At 39.6% G+C, this 22,947-nt stretch overlaps 1 long non-coding RNA gene and 2 other non-coding genes across 3 annotated transcripts; all 3 read right to left on the bottom strand.

The window, feature by feature from the left end:
• Positions 1-1,834: 1,834 nt before the first annotated feature.
• On the bottom strand, positions 1,835-1,966 carry LOC150020967 (small nucleolar RNA SNORA63). Its single transcript, XR_016513600.1, has one exon. It is a non-coding gene; the product is annotated as a small nucleolar RNA SNORA63 (small nucleolar RNA).
• A 315-nt stretch (positions 1,967-2,281) lies between these two features.
• On the bottom strand, positions 2,282-2,462 carry LOC150020966 (small nucleolar RNA SNORA81). Its single transcript, XR_016513610.1, has one exon. It is a non-coding gene; the product is annotated as a small nucleolar RNA SNORA81 (small nucleolar RNA).
• Positions 2,463-2,521: 59 nt separating this feature from the next.
• LOC150020965 (uncharacterized) lies at positions 2,522-15,074 on the bottom strand. Its single transcript, XR_016511376.1, has 3 exons — positions 14,814-15,074; positions 3,150-3,300; positions 2,522-2,617 (listed from the first exon to the last, which is right to left on the bottom strand). It is a non-coding gene; the product is annotated as an uncharacterized LOC150020965 (long non-coding RNA).
• Between the last annotated feature and the right edge of the window lie 7,873 nt (positions 15,075-22,947).

Raw genomic sequence — 22,947 nt, 5'->3', positions numbered from 1 at the left:
GATGCTAATCACAGTATCTAGGGGAAAATATTTCTTTTGTAGTTAGTACAAAGGAATCTATCTGGTTGTAAGATCAGATTCCATCAGGCATCTTGAGCATTATCAGTTACAAAGCAGATGACGGATTTGTGTTTGGGGCAGTGAAATTAAATCCTACGCCAAAGTGGGCCAAGAGCAGGTGTCATCCTGGGACAGATGTAAACACCAGGGACAAAACCAAAAGAACAGTTATGTAATCAATTTTCACACACATTTGGAACTATAAATTGCAAATATAAACTCTGGCATGTTAACTATTATTTAGGACTATGCTGTCCAAAACAATAGTCACTAGCCAGATGTGGCTATTTAAGTTTAAATTAATTAAAATTCAATAAAGTAGAAAATTAAGTTCTTCAGTTGCACTAACCACATTTCAATAGTCACATGTGGCCTGCCACTGCTGTGCTGGGAAGCACAGAGAGAGAACATTTCCATCACTGCAGAAAGTTCCATTGGGCACACTTGATCCAGGACTTAAAACTTTTCCAGTATATGGGGGGCGGAACCTGGAAAAATTGTCTATGGTAACCCATATTTATCACTGTTCTCTAATCATCTCATACACTGTAACACAAATGACTAAATATGTCTAACCCCACAGCTTTCCACCAAAACACAACACAACCAATCAAAAATGTCTTGGCTGGAGCAATTAAAAATATCTAATAACCAAGACAAGAGAAAAACAAATATGGAAATACTAGCTCTCTCTTTATCCAAACATCATGCTATTTCACTTATGAATCTATGTCCTAAATCAGGCTAACACCATTTCTGAGCACCACCTTGTCACCTATTCTTATCAACTATTTTATTTTGTTAAACAAAAATATTTTTACATTAGTAGCAAGACATAATTCAATTTAATGACAAAGCCACTATACCTATACCAGTGTCAATAAAAACTGCTACCAGAAAATGCTGAGAAAGTCCCAGTTATAGAAGAATCACCAAGAAAGCACAAAGTTTGAGTGTGACCAAAAAAAAAAAAAAAAAAAAAAGGACTCATTCAGGTCAAGACAACCAGATCTAATAGCAATATTGATTTTTCCTGTGAATATCAACTGTATAAAGTTCAAATTCTAGACTTTTAATTTTGCATTTATTTCACACTGTGCTCTAAAGATCAACCACGAATCTTCCCAAAGTACAATTTAAATATATCTTATCACATTACTAGGTGGTAAGATTATTTTCTCATTCATTTATCTGATTTTTGTGGTTATCTAGCTAACAAAAACTACACTTGAAAAAATACAAGACTTTAATTCACTGGAATAAAAGCAAGTAATTCAATGAAGATGACAAAGACTCAACTAAGAATATAGTTTTCACAAGTAGTGGGCAGATCACAGTTTAATAACCACAGACACTAGTTGTACATAAAAGTTACAAGCCTAAAACAAACAAACAAACAAACAAAAAAAGTTATGAGCCTGAGACACAACAGTATATATTCACATTCTGATTCAAAATCAGCTGCTGCACACTCTTCTGGGCCATGAAATAGTAATGAACTTCACAGACAGCATATAGCTTGCCCCCATGTAGCTTGAGCTTTTGACAAAGATGACTTAAAATCTTCCCCTCAAAACCAACTTTTAGGAGATGAATGTTGCAATTAAATAAGGAACTGAACTTCCAATAATCATAATAATCAAAATGTGGTCTGTTCCTTATCTGAATTCCCTCTTGATAATGTCTCTTTTGGTCACCAGCTGCAGAATGTTTCAACAGTAACAGACTTAATGTTCAAGAGTCACTGGTCAACTCTGTGTTGAAACTGGGAAATGTGTGTGAGACCATGCATCCCTGATGGCTACAGCACCATGGCCCGCAGGGCTAGAAAGGAAACAGTTTTATTTTGAGCAGGGGGAAAAGACAATGTAGCACCTCACAGCTACATTGTAGTTAGAGCCTGCTTCAGTGTATTAAGGAAATAATTAGATAGTGTCTTAATTACCAATACTGGGCAACAGCCACTCTTATCACATAGAAACTGAAATTCCTGGTACATATTTTTCTCAGAAGCCTGTCTATCTTTTGACTGAACAGCTTATGTACTTGTTGATTTCTCAAGCATCACAAAGAACATACAATTTCCCTCCTTATAGTATTTCAGAGAGGAAAATGTTAATTCATATCAGAGTTGCAATAAAAAGCCATTTGATTTCTGTCATCCCTGCTATTGGAAGAGACCAGTTAGAAATTCATTCTATTAATTCTGCCTAAATACAGATATTATTGTACAAAATCTTAGAACAAAGTACCCTGGACTTAAAAAAGAGGTTCATCTTATTTTTTCTACTACTTGGAACCATTGTTTTTCTTCTTATGTTTACTCTGCTAGCTTTATTACAAATACTCAGACATGATGCTAGGTTCTGATATTTTAGCAGAGCTTAATTAAACAAGAAGGTTAAAAAAAATCCTGGCTATAATTTTAGGTATATCAAATAAAAAAATGTTACCTTCTTTCAAGGGCCGATTCTTCCTTCTTCGCCAGAATTTAAATGGATCTCATGAACTGATGACTAGCAACAGATCGACTGGCATTAGGCAGAAAGCAACACACCTTAAAAAGAGACAATGACTGGGTTGATACATCAATTAAGCAGATATTAATCGTAATAATACATGAAGAAATAATGTTTGAGTCCAAGCGTCCCCGTCTTACTACAGAAATGAGCTAGACAGAGATTGTAGGAAACAATTGCTTTCAGCAGGGGAACGAACAATATAGCACTTCACAGCTATATTGTGACAGTTAACCCAACCTGCCAGCTACAGAAAAATCATGTCACACATGAATACTTGGATTTAATTTCTGGTAAATCTCATGGATTTGCTCACTAATCCTTTAGCTCAATATATTTATTTACTTCATCCAAAACAAGCATCTTGATCCACTTTGGAAAATTAAAAAAAACAAGTCTTAATTAAGTGTGGGTTGCATATGAAGACTTTTTTCCAAAGACTATAGTATGGAACCAGAAGGAATAGAGGAACTTCACAGGGGAGAAGCCTCACAATTACTACTTCAGTTAGGTGATCAAGGCCAACATCTACAGTCAAGCCTTCGACGTAATGAGAAAATGGCACTTTACCTCTATGGTCTTCTGTAGGGAACCGCCCTGCATGGTTTCGGGAATTGTTGCCTGGCCACAAGCCGTGCTCCCCCAGGAGGCCTATAAGTCTTGACCGGAAGACTGGGAAGGCTGGAGACGGACATGACCCGAAAGCCCATTCAGGGGGTCCCTGTGGGAATTGGATTTAAAGAATGAATATTCCGCTTTGAAGCTTGCTCTGTTTTTCTCATCTATTAAGTTAGTTATAGACGCTGTGTAACATTAAGTACCCGGAAGGTGTGTTCACTTGATGTCCATATAGTGCCAGGATGTCTAATCGACTGTGACCCAGAATGTTCACTGTGTTCCTTACGTTGTTATTAGTAACCAGTGATTGTTAACAGTAATCCAAGCATTTGAAATTGATTGATGATTTATGTATCCTGACTCTGTATCCCCTGGATAACCTCCCCAATGAAAGGAACTTAGAAGGCTTGATCAGGGCTTTTCTCCCTTAGAGAAGATCAGCCACCTTTCCCCATCCCAGACAAAATACAGTGTCTGGGTTACTTATTGTCTCTCATCTGTGATCCTGAGACCACTGCTGGACAGTGAGTTTCCACTGAGCCGAGGGTTTTGGGGGCGGCCCGCCTTAGTCTTCCTCCCCAAAACCCCCTATCTCCAGTCTAACATTAAGAAAAACAGACAAATTTCAAAACTAGGGCATTCTACAAATAGTTGGACCAATAGTCCTCAAAACTGTTAAGGTCACCATAAACAAAGAAAGTTTGAGAAACTGTCATAGCCAAGAGGAGACATGACAATTAATGTAATGTGGTAACCTGGGTGGGATCCTGGAACAGAAGACATCAAATTAAATCTAAGGAAATCTGAATAAACTCTGAACTTTAGTTCACAGTAATGTATCAATGTTGGTTCATTAATTTTAACACATGTATCATACTCATATAAGATGTTAATAATATGCAAAACTGGGTGCAATATATAAGGGAACTCTCTGTACTATCTTCTCAATTTGTCTGTAAACCTAAAGTCATTCTAAAAAAATAGTCTATTGAAGAGAAGTCTTTGTATCACCTCCAGATAATCATGCATGGCAATTGGCTTAAGCAATTAGGTTAATTATATTTTTCCCATACCCCACATATCGCTGGTTAAAAAATGCCTTAGGAAAATATGGTAATACAAAGATATCCTTTATTTATCATATCTTGTTCTCCCTGGAGTACCAATAACAAATATGTGCTGTGACAGTCTGCATTTTTTTTTTTTTTTTCATTTGATTTTCAACACTGATTCCACAAATCAGGCAGGACAAGTTGCTTCCAGATAGTATTCAAGTGCCAGAATTATCTTTTAATCTAAAAATCAAAAGCTGTAAGTTATTATGTTGTATAAACAAAGGCGTCATCAAATGACTTCCAAAGCACATGGCTAAATGCAGAACTGTTCATATTTAGTTTAAAATTCTGGTCTGCAAACAGCTTTTGTACAGCACAACACAGAATCGCTTCCAAGCCTGTAACTAATCAAACTGCTTCATGATAAAATCATTTTAAGTATCTCATTTTCTATTAGAATCCTCAGTCGAAGATATGTTTATTGATTTTAGAGAGACAGAAAGGGAGAGAGAGAAAAACATCAATGTGAGAAACATTGATTGGTTGCCCCTGCACATGCCCTGACCAGGGATCGAATTCACAACTTAGGTATGTGCCCTGACCTGAAATTGAACCTGCAACCTTTTGGTATACTGGATGATGCCCCAACCAAGTGAGCCAGGGCTAAGTGTCTTATTTTTTAGATATTTGTGCCTTTTCAGATTTGGGATCCTCAGTTTCCTAAAGATACCAGATAGATAATTAAAGAACCAAAACAAACATTTCTTATATTATTCTTCTATAAGTAAGACATATAGTTAGTGAAACAAGCTTTGTGTTTACAGTTCCAAGGTAAATTATTGTGATATATATTCACTGATTATGATTCACTTAAAAAATAAGTACCTTTTCAGAAGGAAACTATGGCTTTTACAGCCTTGATCTTAATAAAGCCTACAACTTTGTTAAGGATTTAAAGTAAATATAGCAGTGTTGGGGCCCAGGGCAGGCCACCCCAAAATATCCCACAATGGCATATTGATTACTTTGATTTAAAGTTACTTGACAAGCAGCTGGTGCAAGAAGGGTCCGTTGACCCTCGCCTGCTGCCCTGACTGCAGGAAATAAGTCTCTGCAGTTAAAGGAGCCCTCCTTGCTGTGGGGAAGCTAAGGGAGACACCTTTATCACAGGAGTGAAGAAGCCAGGGTCAGAAAGCTTCCATAAACCAATCCTGTTACTTCTTTACTAATTTACTATACAAGCACACACTTAGTTTAGATTCTTCAGTAATGAGCACCCAAACCTGAGTCTTTGTCCTGTCAGTTCTTCACAAATACATTGTTTCTTGGTCTAAAAAAGGTATAAAAATCTGTTTAAATCATTGTTTCTCAGAGCATCTCTGATGATCTGTCTGCACACATATTAAATCACTTTTTCTCCAGTTAATCTGGTGTTGTGTCAATTTTATTATCAGTCTAGCCATAAGAACTCAAGAATAGAAGGGAAATTTCCCCCTTCTTGACAACGGCATGCATCAGACGCATTATGACAATTCCAACTAATTACAGATCACGGCAGACTTCATGTTGCAAAGCTGCCCTTAAACCTCACAATAACACAAAGGGCATGGATTCTGCCTAACCTGAAGGAAAGAGAGCTTCAATTTCTCAGTTTGGTGAGCTACAGCCCTGCAAACCATATCTGCCACCCTAGTTACTGTTTAATTTGGGACAAAAACTCTAGACATGCATGCACAATAATTAAAAAGAAAGTTCTGAATGGACCATTTTATAATGTTTGTTCAGGCCCATGAATTCCTTGTGAAAAATATGCTGATGTATTTAAATTTACTATAAAAGGATAAAAGAAAGATAACACAATAAGCATTCAATAAGAACTTATTGATGAATTTGGAAATTAACAATCTTAAACATAAGAGATGAATACATTAGATTTTTTTTTCTCTTTTGCTTCAAAGGTCAGCATTAGCCTGAGTAAAAATTATGAGGGTTATTTGGGAGAGCACATATTCTGGCCCAATTTAGAGGGAATAACTTTCTCATGGAGAGCTGACTGAAACTGTACTAAACTACTTTATGAGGTAATGGATTCCAGCCCCCTGAGGTCTTAGGAAGAGTTGAGCAGCAATTTAGTGAAGATGCTAAGGGGTGAAAGGAGGGGCAATACATGCATGTGGAAGCCAGGATGAATCCCTGTTGTGGTCCTGCCTGTGCTCAGATCTATGATACTGTGAGGTGCTGCGGTCTCCCCGCAGACGAACGTTCAATGATAGGATGGTAAAGAGGAAACAACAACAGTAAGTCATCTCAGTCTCCAGGGTGTGGTTTAGAAGGAGGAACCATGAGCCAGCCAGCCAGGATCCCTGCGGCAGAGCCCCATCACTAGACCCTGTGCCTGAGAAATTGTCGGCAGGTAGAGGATACAGCAAGGCAGACCATGAGAGGAGCGAGCTAAATAAATTAGGAGGGATTGGCACAGGGTTCAGGAAGGCCTGGTGCATGGATGAAAGAGACCCAGTTCTACAATGCTAGGGAAACAATTCAGCCTTATGGGTGCCTGCATAGTGTGTGGGAAGCTCTATTTGATAATAAAACACAACAGCGGAAAATGAAGTCAAAGAAGCAGGTTTCAACGAAGCTTTAAAAAAACGTGACAAGCAACTTGATGAAACTTGATAATCAGGAAAGAAGACAGGATCCCCTACCTTGTGTCATGCCTGGATTTTGAAAGCACTGGTCCCAGCTTTCTCCCTGAGGACGGGACCCAGAGCTGCCTGGAAGAAAACTTCTCTGGCTGAGGCCCTGTGAGGGGAACCTCATCTTTGTGAGACTGAAAGATTCTTGTGTACCCATTTCCAGCCTCCAGCTCCGCATGGCCAGCCCGGTGGAGTGAGAAGTCAGTGGGGAGTGCCGTCTGACAATCCAGCAAGAGGAAGCACGGCACGGTCCCTGACGAATGGCGAAGCGCCATGTTCAAGGAAAATGCTCATAGGGCGTGAGCTCTACTAATTAGGAGCTCGCAGGATTCAAAACTGAATTACGGTATGACAGGGAGGTCACAGCACAGTGGGAGAGCACATACTGATCGTCTCATGTTAGGAGAGCACTGAGTGCTGAGTAATAAGTAATAAGCCTGCCACTTATCACTTTGATGCTCCCACAAAATAGAAGGACTGTACACAGCAGGCAGGGTTGCTACCCTGGGAGGGGATTGAACTAGACGACCTCAAAGGAGCTTCTTCTCAAAATTTAAGTTGTGAATTTTACACTTGGAGAAACGAGAAATGTACAGGATAACCCAAAGCCACCCTAAAAAACAGGACCAAAAGTAACTCCAGTTGTGTGAACCTGAAACAGATGCATTTATTTCATAACCAGTTAGTTAGGACCCTCTAGGTACTAGACACTATAGGACACACCAGGGGAACAAAATAAAGCTCTTGCCCTGACAGAGCTTACTTTCCAGTGAGGGGGACAGAAAGTAAACAATTAATAGGGTCCAATTTCAAATGGGTGGCCAGGGAAGGGCTCCTTGAATTGCTGACAACTGAGCAGAGATCTGCGTAAAGTGAGGGAGGAAGCTCTACTTTAGGCTCAATTCCTAGATGTGGGGAAAAAAAGATAATTTAAGTAATCTCATTTTAAGATACCCTTACTAGAAATTTTCAACATATTCAGTATTATATTTTTATGTATCAAATTTAAGAAGATAAAGGGAAAAAACAATGTTATACATTTTATTGAGAAATGTTGTGCATTTCAGAAACTGTCACTATACTACAGATTAATGGTCTGTATTATTTCTATAAATTCTAGATCTTACTCAACATAATTATGTATCTTTGCCACCTATACTTATATAACTAATTGCATGACCATGTGCCCATTTTAGAAATATACTAATATGAAAACTTTCAATGATTCCTCAAATATTCAAGCTCATACATGTAACAACTTAGAAGAAATGGGTCAATTCCTTGAAAACCTACCCAAAACAAACTAACGTGAAATAGATAATCTGAAGAGTCCTGTAACCATTAAAAAATAAATTTGTAATTAAAGCTTCCAAAAAAGAAGTCTTCAGGCCCAGGTGCTTTCACTGAAGAATTCTACCACTTGAAGAATTACCATCAATGTTATACAATCTCTTCCAGAATACAGAAGAGGAAGAAACACTTTCCAACTAAATTTATGAGGCCATTATTACCATGGCACCAAATATAGAAAAAGACAGTACACACACATGTACACATACACCCCCAAAAAGAAAAACAAAACTAGAGACCAATATCTTTCAACAAGTACTGACAAATGAATTGTCAGATGGGAATGTAAATGGTGCAGGCACTTTGGAAAAAGTTTGACAGTTCTCCAAAAACTGTATGACTGGCAATTCCATTCCTATACATACATCTAAAAAAAGTGAAACCGTATGTCCACACAAAGACTTGTAAACAAGTGCTCATAGAAGCATTATTCATAATGGTCAAAAATGAAAATACAACCCAAATGTCCATCAACTGAAAAGTGGATAAACAAAATGTAGTATATTCATACAATGGAATAGTGTTCAGCCTTAAAAGGAATACAATACTCATACATGTTACAATGTGGACAAACCTTGAAAATATTACACTAAGTGAAAAAGGCCAGGCAAAAGGACCATATATTATATGATTCCATTTATATGAAGTGTCCAGAAAAGGCAAGTCCATAGACAGAAAGTAGTAGTTACCAGGAGCTGAAGGAAGTGGAGAATGGGAAGCAACTGCTAATGGGTATGAGGTTTCTTTCCACAGTGATGAAAATATTCTGGAATTAGATAGTGATAATGTTTGAACCTTGTAAATATATATTGAAAATCACTTAATTGTACATCTTAGGGTAACTTTACGGTACATAAATTATATCCCAATTAAAAAATATTTTTAAAAAGAGAGGAGAGAAATAGGAAGGCCACATAGGAGATTAAAGCATTTGACCAGGTGAGAGATAATGGTGGTTTTGATTTAAGAATGTGGTGGTGTTGGGCAAAAAACATTGATTTAAAAATACGTTGGCAGCCCTGACCACTGTGGCTCAGTTGGTTGGGTGTCCTTCTGCAAAGCATCAGGTCAATGGTTCGATTCCTGGTCAGGGCACATGCCTGGGCTGCAGGTTCAGTGCTGGTGGGGGTATGTACAAGAGTCAACCAATCAATGTTTCTTTCTCACACTGACGTTTCTCTCCCTCTTGTTCTCTATCCCTTCCTCTCTCTCTAAAAATAAATAAATAAATAAGATATTTTAAAAAATATGTAGGCAATATAATTAATAGCACTTAGTGATTGCTTAGATGTCGCTGGAACAAGACTGGGGAAAGGAGAGGGCGAAAGGTTCAAAGACTCTCAAATTTATGGCATTAACTTTATGAATAATGATGCTATAATCTCCTGAGTTATGAGTCTGCAGGAAAAGCAAGATTAGTACAGGACTATGAGTTTAATTTAAAATATATTGGGTTTGGAGTACCTGTAGCACACCAAGTGAGGGTGTTGAGTAGGCAGTTCAATACACATGTATAATGCTCAGAAGAATTTGAGTTAGAAATAGAAATTTGAGGGTTTTCACCAAAGCTTTAGGAGTAGATGAAATTCAGAGTACACAGTGAGATCTCACTTCTAACATAAAATATTGAGGAAATCCAACATCTAAGGGGCTGGTAAAACTATCAGTTGCCTCCTGTACGTGAGTCCTGACCAGGGATCAAACCTCCAACCTTTTGGTGTACTGGCCAAGGCTCCAACCAATTGAGGAAACAGACATGCAAGTCCAGGAAGCACAGAGAGTCCCACATAAGATGGATGCAAAGAGGCCCACTCCAAGACACATCATAATTAAAATGCCAAAGGTTAAAGATAAAGAATATCTTAGAAGCAGCAAGAAAAAAGAAGAGAGTTACTTACAGGGGAATTCCTATAAGATGTCCAGCTGATTTCTCAAAAGAAACTTTGTAGGCTAGAAGGGGTTGGCAAGAAATAATGAAAGTCAGGAAAAGGAGGGACCTATAGCCAAGATTTCTCTACCCAGCAAAAGTATCATTTAGAATCAAAGGGCTCAGAAGAGCTTCCCAGACAAGAGAAAATGAAAGGAGTTCATCATCACCAAACCATTATTATATGAAATGTTAAAGGGACTTAGTTCTAAGAAAAAGAAGACCAAAACTATGAACAATAAAATAGCAATAATATATATCTATCAACAATTGAATCTAAAAAACAAACTAAGCAAACAAGAAGAACAGAGATAGAATCATGGATACAAGAGAGTGTTTCTATGTTTGCCAGATGGGAGGGGGTGTAGGGGATGGATGAAGAGGCTAAGGGATTAAGAAGTATAAATAGGTAGTTACAGAATAGCCATGGGGATGTTAAGTCGTCGTCGGCAGCCGTCCGTCTCGAGAGACGATGGTGTAGCTTCTTAAGAGTCTATCTGCACCGCCAAGAATGGCTGTGCAGTCCGACTCGGGAGTGACACGGTATCTGTCTCCTCCCGTGTTGAATCGACATCTTGCAATGACGCTGGAGTGTCCTCTCCAGTGAAGCTGAAGCTACAGAGCCTGGGCAGGGTGATATGGAGGGTCTGCTGTTGCCCATGCAGCAGACCCCCCCCCCTCTTCGCAGCTGAAGGATCCAAGGGAAAGACGGAGTCAATACAGCTTGGCTTCAGGTGCGCCGCAGGAGTTGCCGGTGTTGACTACAACGTCAAACCGCCTTAGGGACTCCGGCTCCGGATTTTCTGTCGGGGTTTACTCCCTTAGCCTTTCCCCTGAAGAGGTATGCCACAAGGCAGCGGAGGTTTTTTGGAATCAGAGTTTTCCTTCTCTGATGTGCCCTGACTGGAAGATCGAACCAGCGACACTTAGCTCGCAGGCCGACGCTCAATCCACTGAGCCAAACCAGCCAGGGTAGTTAAGTACAGTGTAGGAAATGTTAAGTACAGTGTAGGAAATGGAGTAGCCAAAGAAGTTATATGCATGACCCATGGACATGAACAATGGTGTAGGGATTGCCTGAGGGAGGGGGGGCTGCTGGTTGAAGGGAGGCAAAGGGGGAAAAATTGGGACAACTGTAATAGCATAATTAATAAAATATAATTTAAAAAAAGGAAAACTAGACTTGCTTATAAGAGGATGTGAGAGTTAAAATAATAATTTTTTTAAAGGAAGTAGTGATCTCTGGAAGAGGTTGGCAACCTTTTCCTGTGAAGGGCCTGCTAGTAAATATTTTAGGCCTTGCAGACTGAAGAATCTCTGTAACAGAATGTCTTTGTTTTTCTTTTACAACTCCTTAAAAATGTAAAACCCATTCTTACCTCACAGGGCATATAAAAATATGGTGAAGCTATATTTGATCCCAATGCTGCAGCTTGCCCAAACACTGGTCTATGGTGTTCAACGTTGCTAAAACGTCAAGAGTCCACTGGATTTTAGGGACAAGGAAGTTACTGGTGACCTTAGCAGGAACAATTTCAACAGAGGGGTAAGGGCAGAACCACACAGAAGTGACTTGAGAAGAGATGATAAGTAAAAAAATTGAAACAACAGTGCAATTGTTAAAAATTGATTATAAATGGGAGAAGAGTGTTAGATATGAGGAAGAGTGGGGACTTAAAATTGTTTGTTGAAGAGGGAAGAGACTGCAGAATATTTAAATACAGGTGGGAAGAATTTAGTATAGAGGGTGTGGTTAACTATGCAGGTGGCAGAAGGGATAAGTGATGGTAGAGATCGCTGAGATGGTGAGAGGGAAAGGATCCAGAGCATGTACAAAAGGACTAGGCTTTGCTGGAAGCTGGATGGGTGCAGATGAAGGTGGATGGGCAGATTTGTGGGACAAAGCTCAGCTCAATAACACTGAGATCATTTGCTTAGAATGGATTGTATGGGATGTCAGGTGTTTGAAAAGAGTGAAGAGGATTTGATACAGCAGTTGCATGGAATGGAACAATGAGGTAGCTAGAGAAATGGGCCTGCTGTGCAGTGCTGAAAGCCCAGGTGAAGTTGACTACCATGAATTAATTTTAGTACCAAGTCTTTCCAGTGTTCAAGTTTCTCCAGCTCTTGTAGGAGGTTAGTTGCAGGCACAAAGAAGACTTCTAGTTGGATTCATCCATGGTTGAAATTTTCTCTGGTGGATAATATCTAATAATAATTGAAAGCATTTATAAACCTTGGGGGTGAGGGTGTAGGTTTTTGTTAGTTATGGTATTACAAGTAAACTAAGGCTTGGATATGTTAAGTGACTTGTTTATGATCACTTGGGTGATAAACAGTAGTTGCAAAAGTTAGAACCTGAATCTTCATAATGCCATATTGTTTTCTAGGTGGTGAAAATGTTTTGTAGTTTTTTGGAGAAAAAAAATGAGAAAAGTTCCCAAGAGGAATTTCAGGGAATAATTTGTAAACTACTTTAACACTGCAAACACTAAGGATATAAAATGATATACAAAAAATACATCTATATAAACTCAGCCCTGGCCAGGTAGCTCAGTAGGTTAGAACATCATTGTTCCAATATTCCAAGGTTGCAGGTTCAATCCTTGGTCAGGGCACATTCAAGAATCAACCAATAAATGCATAAATAAGTGGAACACAGAGATGTTTCTCTCTCTCTTCCCTCTCCCTTCTCCCTAAAATCAATAAATAAAAAAAGTGGGAGTACAAAGATTGGCCTCTAGTTTTTAAAACATACTATCACACTGACCGGTGTGGCTCAGTTGGCTGGGCGTCATCCCACAAAGCAAAATGTCGCAGGTTCGATTCCCTATCAGGACACGTTCCTGGGTTGTGGATTTGGTCCCCAGTCATGTATGAGAGGCAACCATTAATGTTTTTCTTCTTCTCTCTCTCCTTCGCTTCCCCTCTCTCTAAAAATAAACAAAACTTAAAAAAAAAAATTAAAAAAAGAATAAAACATACTGTCTACCTCACTAGAAATAGCCTCTGACTGTAAACTCATTTTCTGACTTGAACCATAACCCTGCAGTCATTTCTGATGCTGGTAATGTTTCTTCCTGTTTATATATAACACAATAAAATGAAGATACATGAAGTTATACATGTGGAGCAATCAATGATACAGATATACAAATATTTCATTAATTAGCCCAGCTTACAGATATTTGATTTGGTAAAATTGTTATATTATGGTCTAAAATGTATGCTTTAATTATTATTGAACAGTATGTTTTTTTTTTTCACTGAAATCCAAGATATCCACAATAATATTCTTAATTACTTGGCTTTTATCAACTTAAAATTTTAATGTTTAATGACTTATGCCAAAGAATCACTTATTAAAAGTCAAATTGTAATGACTAATAACAGTTAAAATTAATTAGGTACTTTCAATGTCCCAGACACTTGACAAGGGTTTAGTACAACAATCCCATGAAGTGAACAATTATTATCATCTCTACCTTAAAGAAGAGATAACTTAGGCCCAGAGATTATGTAACTTGCCCATTGCCATGAAAGTGATGGAGCTGGGCTATTAATGCAGGTGTATCTCATTCCAGAATTTGAGCTCTTAGCTTCTATACACTATATTGCTTTAATCCTACCTTTACAGTGATATATGGATCTCTTCTAATACATGTGAATATAACCTTTTCCAATAACAGCAAAACCAAATGATATGCCATTGTGATTTAATATACATCCTTTCAACATCATATAGTAAATATTCTTTGATCATTTAATGCAGTTATTTCTTCTCCAAAATATACAGTAAATGACACAGTGGGGAACTTGAATATAAAACATCTTTCCAGCCCTTCTGAAAGATAAATTTGCTTTTGTTAACTAGATTCAGTCTAACAATGAGAAAGAATTCCCCAGGAGTCTTTCTTTGAATTGCACACATTGTGAAGAACAGCAGAACAGAAAGGGCTTTTAAAACGTCCTGGCCCCATTACTTACTAGTTTTGTAGGGTGGGCAAGTCCCTTTGGGTTAAGTCGAAACTGGATTAGCACCCCTCTCCACACAGAGGGTGCTATGAAAGCACACTGTAAATGGTTAGGAGGTGTACAAGTGTTATTTTTGCTTGGGGTTGCCAGATAAAAAACAGGACGCTCAGTTACATTTCAGACAAATAACAAATAAAAGTTTTCTATTTTAATTTTACCTTATATTGGGGACATACACTAAAAGATTATCTGTCATTTGTCTGAAATCTAAACTTAACTAGCATCCTGTATTTTTATCGCTAAATCTAGCAACCCTGTTCTCCCTCCCATGGCGAGGGGCGCATAAGGGATGGCAGGCCCAGCGCCATTCCCCAACCTTGTAAATGGAGAAACTGAGGCAAACGGTAAGGAAGGAGAAGAAAGGGAAGGGCCGGTCGTACGATGGACTCCCTCTCGGAGGTGGACTAGGAAGCAGAATTCCCTGACGTGCAGTTTCTTCTCCTCCGCCCCGTAGACCCTCGGGTACCACTGCGTCTCTCACCGCTCTAGGTGGACAAACGCCACCCGCCCCGCCCCTCGGCAGGAACGCAACTGCCCCTCCCACCACCGTTACCTTGGCTGAATAAGCACCAGCAGCAGGTTCGAGACACGCTGCCCCTGGTTCCTTTCAGTCGCCACCAGCAGCACGATATCACTTAGGCCGCCGCCGAGTCACTGGAGCCCGGCTGCTTGTAGATGCACGGCTCAGACGTCGCACCAAATCGTCCCTCCATCCTGTACAGAAATCTCTTGTTCTCCTCTGGCCACCGTCCAGAATCAAGAAATAGGCCAATCCCAGCGAGGCATTCGGGAGCGCGCGTCAGCGGTCAAGCCAATCAGAGCAGGATTCAGTGGCAGTTGGCCAATCAGACCGCGTGCCTGTTGGGCTTTAGTCCCTGCTTCCTCCGCCTCTTGGGCTGGGCTCCTACTCCGAGGGCTTCGCTGCGCCTTCAGCTTCGTTAGACAACCTGGGTGCTGGGTCCGTCTGTCCTCCTGGGGTCGAGGCTTCTTTTTCTCTCTTGGACTCCAGGGCGAGTTACCCTCTGACCTTTAATCTTTAGCTGTAGTCAGATATAAAAGAGTGTGGGGTAAGAAGAATACAAAATTTTGTTTTCTAGAATGTGAAAAACATTTAAAAAATTCTCTCCTTAATCGTCTCAAAACCAAAATTATAGAAGTTTAGGACTTAATTTTTTCTATAATGCTATTTAAAAAAATTGAGATATAATTGACATATAACATTGTGTAAATTTAAGGTGTATATATGCAATGGGTTGATTTGATACACATGTATTGCAGTAAGATTATGATCGTAGCCATAGCTAACACCTCTGTCGTGTCACATTATTTCTTACTATTTCTTTTTTATATGTAAAGAATATTTAAGATATAGTCTCTTAGCAACTTTGAAGTATATAATATAGTATTGTTGACTGTAATCACTATGCAGTGCATTAGGTCTCCAGAACTTATTTACCTTTTAGTTGCAAGTTTGTGGACTTTATTTTTTAGAACAGTTTTGGGTTCACAGCAAAACTGAGCAAGAAGGTACAGAGATTTCTCATATACTTTTTACCACCACATCTGCGCGGCCTCCCCCATCGTCAACATCCCCCCCCCCCCCAGAGTGGTGCATTTGTTATATTATAAATAATGAACCTACATTGACACATAATCACTGAAAGTCCTATTCTTTCCTCCCTCCTCAACTTCTGGCAACCACCAGTCTTTTTACTGTCTCCATAGTTTTACCTTTTCTAGAACATCGCGTAGTAGGAATGGTATAGTAAGCAACTTCTTCAGATTGTTTGTTTTTCATTTAATATTTGTGCATCTAAGATTCCTTTTTTTCTCTCTTCATTTGCTGGTTTTTGTGTGAACATAATATCAAGAAGCACAGTTTTTTAATGATATGGTAGGAGTATGTTTAGTTTTGTGAAAAACTGTCCAAACTATCTTCCAAAATGGGTGTATCGGTTTGCATTCCTACCAGCAATGGATGAGAATTCCTGTTACTCCACATCCTTACTAGCATTTGGTATTGTCAGTGCTTTGGATTTTGGCCATTCTAGCAGGTGTGCAGTGGTACGTCGTCGTCATTTTAGTTTGCAAGTTCCCTGAGGACATGAGATGTGGAACATTTTCTCACACGTTCATTTGCCATCTTCCTTAGTGGGGTGTATGTTAAGGTCTTTGGTTCATTTGTACAACCAGGTTGTTCTCTTATTGTTGAGTTAATTTTTTATTTTTTTATTCACTGATTTTTAGAGAGAGAGGAAGAGAGAGAAACATTGATTTGTTTTTTCACTTATTTATGCATTCATTGGTTGACTCCTATATGTGCCCTGACTGGGGATCAAATCTGAAACCCTGGTGCATTGACACAATGCTCTAAACCAAGTGAGCTACCCAGCCAGGGCCCTTACTGTTGAGTTTTAAGAGTTCTTTGTGTATTTTAGATAATAATCCTTTAGCAGATATGTCTTTCATAAATATTTTCTCCCAATCTGCAGCTTCTCTTTATTCTCTTGTTGGTGTCTTCACACAGCAGAAAACCTTAATTTTAATGAAGTCCAGTTTATCAAATCTTTCTTTCATGAGTTGTGCCTTTTGTGTAGTCACTAGACAGTCTTCATCAAACCTTAGATAATCTAGGTTTTCTCTTATGTTGTCTTATAGTTTTGTATTTTACATTTAGGCCTGTGATCTATTTTGAGTTAATTTTTGTAAAGAGTGTAAAGTCTGTGTCTAGATTTTTTTCTTTTTTTTGCTTTTGTGTGTCTGGTTGTTCTAGCACCATTACTGTCCTGATTACTGTGGCTTTGTAGTAAATCCTTTTTTTAAAGTATATTTTATTGATTATGTTTTTACAGTAGTCCCAATTTTTTCCCCTTTGCTCCCCTCCGCCCAGTACCCCCCTTTCCTCCAGCAATCCTACCCTCCTTAGTTCATGTCCATGGATCGTGCATATAAGTTCGTTGGCTTCACCCTTTCCTATTATTCTTAACTTCCCCCTGTCTATTTTGTACCAACCAATTATGCTTCTTGATCCCTGCACCATTTCCCCATTTCTCCCCCTTCCCCCTCCCAGCTGATAACCCGCCAAATGATCCCCATACCTATGATTCTGTTCCTATTCTGATTTGCTTAGTTGGATTGTTTTTACTTTTTAGATTCAGTTGTTGATAGTTGTGAATTTGTTGTCATTTTAGTGTTCATAGTTTTGATCTTCTTTTTCTTAAGTAAGTCCCTTTGACATTTCATATAATAATGGCTTGGTGATGATGAACTCTTTTAGCTTTACCTTGTCTGGGAAGTACTTTATCTGCGCTTCCATTCTAAATGATAGCTTTGCTGGATAGAGTAATCTTGGTTGTAAGTCCTTGCTTTTCATCACCTTGAATACTTCTTGTCAGTCCCTTCTTGCCTGCAAAGTTTCTTTTGAGAAATCAGCTGATAGTCTTATAGGGACCCCTTTGTAGGTAACTCTCTGCTTTCCTCTTGCTGCTTTAAAGATTCTCTCTTTATCTTCAACCTTTGGCATTTTAATTATGATGTGTCTTGATGTGGTCCTCTTTGGGTCTAGCTTGTTTGGGACTCTCTGTGCTTCCTGGACTTGTATGTCTATTCCCTTCATCAAATTTGGGAAGTTTTTCTTCATTATTTTTGCACATAACTTTTCAATTTCTTGCTCTTCCTCTCCTCCTTCTTGCACTCGTATGGTTTGGATGTTGGCACTTTTAAAGTTGTCCCAGAGGTTCCTAAGCCTCTCCTCATTTTTTCCAATTCTTGTTTCCTCATTGTATACTGGTTGACTGTTTTTCTCTTCCTTATGTTCCAAATCATTGATTTGAACCCTGATTCTTCCCTTCACATTGGTTTTGTGTGGATTGTTCTTTGTTTCATTTAGCATAGCCTTCACTTCTTCCCTTATGCGTTTGCCGTACTTAAGCATATCTGTCAAGCCTGTGTGCATCTTTGTCATCAGTGTTTTGAACTCTACATCTGTTAGGTTGGCTATCTCCTCATCTGTTAGGTTGGTTATCTCCTCATCTGTTAGGTTGGTTATCTCCTCATCGCTTAGTTCTCCCACTGGAACCTTGATCTGTTCCCTCTTTTGGGCCATACTTCTCTGTCTCCTCATCTTGACAGGCTCCTTTGTTTATTTGCCTCTGTGTCTTAGGAAGCGTTGTTGCACCTGTTATATTGTAAAGGGCAGAGCCTTAGGTGTTCGTCAGTACAGGGCAACCCATTTCGCCATGTTGTGGTGCTATCTGTTGGGGAGGAGTCTGAGAGAGAACAATGTCGCTCGCTCAGTACTCGCCCCTTTTCCAGGCACTTCTCCCACTTCCATATGGGACTGGTGCCTCTCTAGCTGTTGCCCTGGCCATTATTCCCAGAGTGGATGGGTCTGCGGATGTTCTAGTACTCTGGGGGCTCTTTAAACAAGTGAACTCTGCTGAGAGACAGGCAGTTTCTGCCTCTGCCCCAGCAGCCACTGGTTTTCACAGTCAAAAGCAATGAGGCTTTATTTTTCTCAGGCGCTGGAACCATGACCATGAGCTTTGAGCTGTGCGGTCTGGTCTCGTGCTATGAGTGTTCCTCAGCTGTCCCTCCTAATTTTTAAAACATGTGACTGTGCTTTCTGCTGGCCTGCTGCTACCACTGCTGCCGCCACCACACTGCGTCCTCTGTGCCACGGCTCTGCCCCTCCTACCTATCTGAATGAGTATTTCTTCTTTATATCTTTGTTTGTTGGACTTCCATGCAGCTCGATTCTCTGGAACTTCTGGTTGTCTCTAGTTTTGAGTCAGTTGCATTCCTTCTTAATTGTGGAGGGAGATGCAACGTGTCTGTCTAGGCCTTCATCTTGGCCAGAAGTCAAATTTTGTTTTTTTAATTTAAAAGTTTTATTTATTTATTTTTAGAGAGAGGGTAAGGGAGGGAGGCAGAGAGGGATAGAAACATCAATGTGAGAGAGAGACATTAATCAGTTGCTTCTCGTATGCTCCCAACCGGGGGCTCAACTCACAACCCAGACTGCGGATTGAACCAACAACCTTTTGCTTTGTGGGAGGATGCCCAACCAGCTGAGCCACACTGGTCAGGGCTATAGTAAATCTTGAAGTTGGGTAGTACCGGTCTACCAACTTTGTTCTTCAATTTTGTGTATGTGGCTATTCTTTTTCTTTTGTCTCTCCATATAAACTTCAGAATCAGTTTTTCATTGTTCACAAAATAACTTGCTAGGATTTTGACTGAAACTGAATTTTAAGAACTGATACTCATTGTGAGGATCTGTAAGAGGTTGTGGAGGTAAAATTCATAAATGGGTCCCCCCTCCCTATGACTTGAGTCCCCCTGGAGTTTTTCTTAGATTTTTCCACACTGAGTGTCCAGCAATCCATCAGTTACAGTTCAGGTTTCCCAACCTCACACAGATTCCTGCAGAGGTTGCTGCATATGGGCTTTTGTAAATGATGACTCTGTATTTGCCTGTCAGTCTCTCCAACTTGGGGGCCGTGGTTTGCCCTGTGATCTGATGTCTCTTATGGAGCTAAGAAGAGTTATTGATTCTTCAGTTTTCAGCTTTTTTCATGTTAGAATGGAGTGGCAACTTCCAAGTTTTTTCCTTGCTCAAATGGCAACAAGAAGTCCCAGAATATGTATTTTAAAAATAAAAATAGGTAAAGCACTGCACATTAATATCTGTGGATACTCAAAATCAGTGCTCAAAAGAAAATACAAAGTAAAATTAGAAATTTCTAATTTTTAAATTAGAAAGCAATTAACAAAGTCATTCTAAGGGAAACAAAAGAAAGGAGTTAGGATAAAAGAAGAAATTAATCAACTGAAAAATAGATATATGAATACTAATAAATATAAAATTTGAAAAAAAAGCAGTAATAAGATAGTTGGCTAACTAAGAAAGACAGGAAGCACAATCAATATAAAATGATAAGGGAAAATAACTACAGATATAGAAATAATTAATATAAGTGCTTGGAATTACTTTACTCAATGCCATGAAATAAATTTGAAAACCTGGACAGAATTACAAGAAAATATAAATTATCAAAAATTCTCCAAAAGGTAGAAATTTTAAGAAGACCAGTTACCATAGAAGAAACAGATGGTGATAGAAAACTGCCTTGTCCCACAGCTCCATGTGTAAAGGTACCAGGCCTGTATTATTTCACAGAAGAATTCTACAGAGAAACTTTAAAGAACACATGAGTCTTTTGTATTGTTCTGTCCTGAGCATAGAAAAAGAAGGAACGCTTCCAAATTCTGTTTATGAAGTGAGTATAACACTGATAACATCTAATAAAACATACAAATATCATACACATATACCCGGACCATAGAAATTCCTAAACAGTAGTCAAAACAGCATGACCTTGGTGAAAGAATAGACAGAAAAGATCAAGTGAACAGAATCAAGTGCCCAGATACAGACATACACAAATAGCCAACTGGCCTTTGACAAAAGGCAATTCAGGCTACTTTTAGGCGACAGATGACAGTGGAATGACTGTCAGAATGGTGTGAGCTCAGCTGACTTTTTCACTTCTTGGGTTCAACCCATATACCATCTTGATTAAACAATTATTAACATTTTCAAGTATTTATCTCATTTATTCTCTTTGGCAGTTGAAATTACAGACAATGACATCTCATCCCTAATGACTTTAGTATACTCGTACATTTCTAGGAGAATAAGGATATTTTCTGATATAACTACAATACCATACTTTCCAAATGCAAATTTTACCAATTTGGATCATTGTTTTGAAAAAACAAAATAGAAAAGAAAGTATTTTAGGGCTTCACATGTAGTAAGGGAAAAAAATTGTTCCATACAATTTTTAAATTATGTGTATATGTGTCTACTGTATCATGATGTAAAATTTATATTACACTGTGATCTGCAGTTTAAGACGTTTGTGGTGCTCAAAGTGAGGTCCCAGGACCAGCAGCATTTGTATCCCTGGGACTGGTAAGAAATTCAGATTCTCAGGTCCCTTTGTAATAGGGTGCATAGTGTGTGTGGAGGTCCCCTGAAATACTCCCCATATTCCTTGGTCGGGGGAATGGGGAAGTGGATGATACAGTGTTTAAAGATACTTCTCATAACAATGGCAAGTTAATAGCTGTGCCTTTCTTAAACAGAGAGGACTGCTGCCCAGGGTGAAATGTGTATGAAAGGTGTATGTGACTTTAAGAGTGTATAGTGGCTCATGACATAGCCAGGGGAGGCAGATGTCCCTGTGTTCTGGGGAACTCTTGCCCTGACTAAAGATGGCAGCTGAAAGAAGGTAAGAGATATGGGGGAACTGGCAAAAGTAGCACATCCCAGGAGAGGCTGGATATGAGGTCACATAGGAGGTTCCAGGCTGAGCATTTAAAAGAAGAGCGGGCTGAGAGAGAGGAGGAGGGCATACAGAGGAAAGGGCTGAAAGAGGCAGGGTTGAATCTGCCATGAGGATCTGGTTTGTAATTAGGAGCCACACGGGCTGTAAGGATATAGAGTGTTTGTAATGAGGTCTGGTGTGTAGGAAAGGGTCGGGTACAAGGTCTGGTATAGGAGAGGAGATCTGCTGGGAAAAAAAAAAGCCTGCCTGGAGAAGATGGCAGCAGCACTGATGGAGCCGTGTGGGGACCTGCCTAACCAAGCATGGATTTGTGAGATGCTTGGAGCTGAACTGACTGGGAGTGCAGAACTGCAGACTTCTGCTTCTCTGAATTATGTACAGAGAAGCCGCACTCATGGGAGTGGGACATTTGCCTCCCTGAACTCCACTATGACCCAGTGTAACACGGCACACGTTTTCCTGAACCACTAGATGGAGGCTGAGGACAGTGCACCCCAGATCCTGAAGGAGACACCTGCTGTGAGAAGATGGTGACTGAAACTCACAAGTGCACATTCCAGAGAGGATGGTGATCTGTTTGTGTAACCAGCTTAAGAACAGATAAGGATATGGGGAACTTCTGGGCATGGTTTTGGCATATAGCCTTTTGGGGAGCAAGGGAAGTGCTGGGTCTCAGGCAGAACAGAGCTCTGAGCAGGAGTGCTCTCAGCCCCTGGCCCCCAAGGTTGGAAGATTGTAAATAAAACCCTGTTTCCTTCAACACTAATTATTGGGTCCTGTATCAAGGTGCCATGTGGCTGAGCCCTGGTTTGCTTGGTTACACCTTCCCACACTACCAGATCAAAATCTCTGGAGATGAGACCAGGAATCTGTATCTAAAAAAAAAAAAAAAAAAGAAGAAAATCACCTGGAAAGTGGTTCTGCTAGTTTGAAAACCACTGATCTAGACTAAACTGGGTGGCCCCAGTGGTGCCCCAGGCATCCCTCACCTGTGGCACTCAAGGTGGGTCCTTTGTCTTTCTCATCATTGTCAGAGGCAGTACTGACAGTCCACCAACAGGGAGCTGGAATCTAACTTGGCAGTGTTTGGAGGATGGTTTCTCTTTGCAAGATCAGGCAAATCCTTACCTGAAAGAAGGGAACAGTCTAGATTCATAAGATTAGTAATACACAGTTTGTCCTTGTACCAGCAGCGTCTGTAAAATGAGACTAAATCCCTTACAGGGTTATTGTGAGTCTTACATGATGTTTGTGAAATGCTTACCATTATACCAGGCGCAGAGCAAGCACTTACTATATGGTGCTGGCATTTGCTGTAGTTGATACCGTCTA

This window comes from Furipterus horrens, unplaced genomic scaffold (genome assembly GCF_987537825.1).
Source record: "Furipterus horrens unplaced genomic scaffold, mFurHor1.1.pri manual_scaffold_1, whole genome shotgun sequence".
Taxonomy (NCBI): Eukaryota; Metazoa; Chordata; class Mammalia; order Chiroptera; family Furipteridae; genus Furipterus; species Furipterus horrens.
Note: the sequence above shows the minus strand (reverse complement) of the source record. Positions and strands in the feature narration are given on the sequence as shown.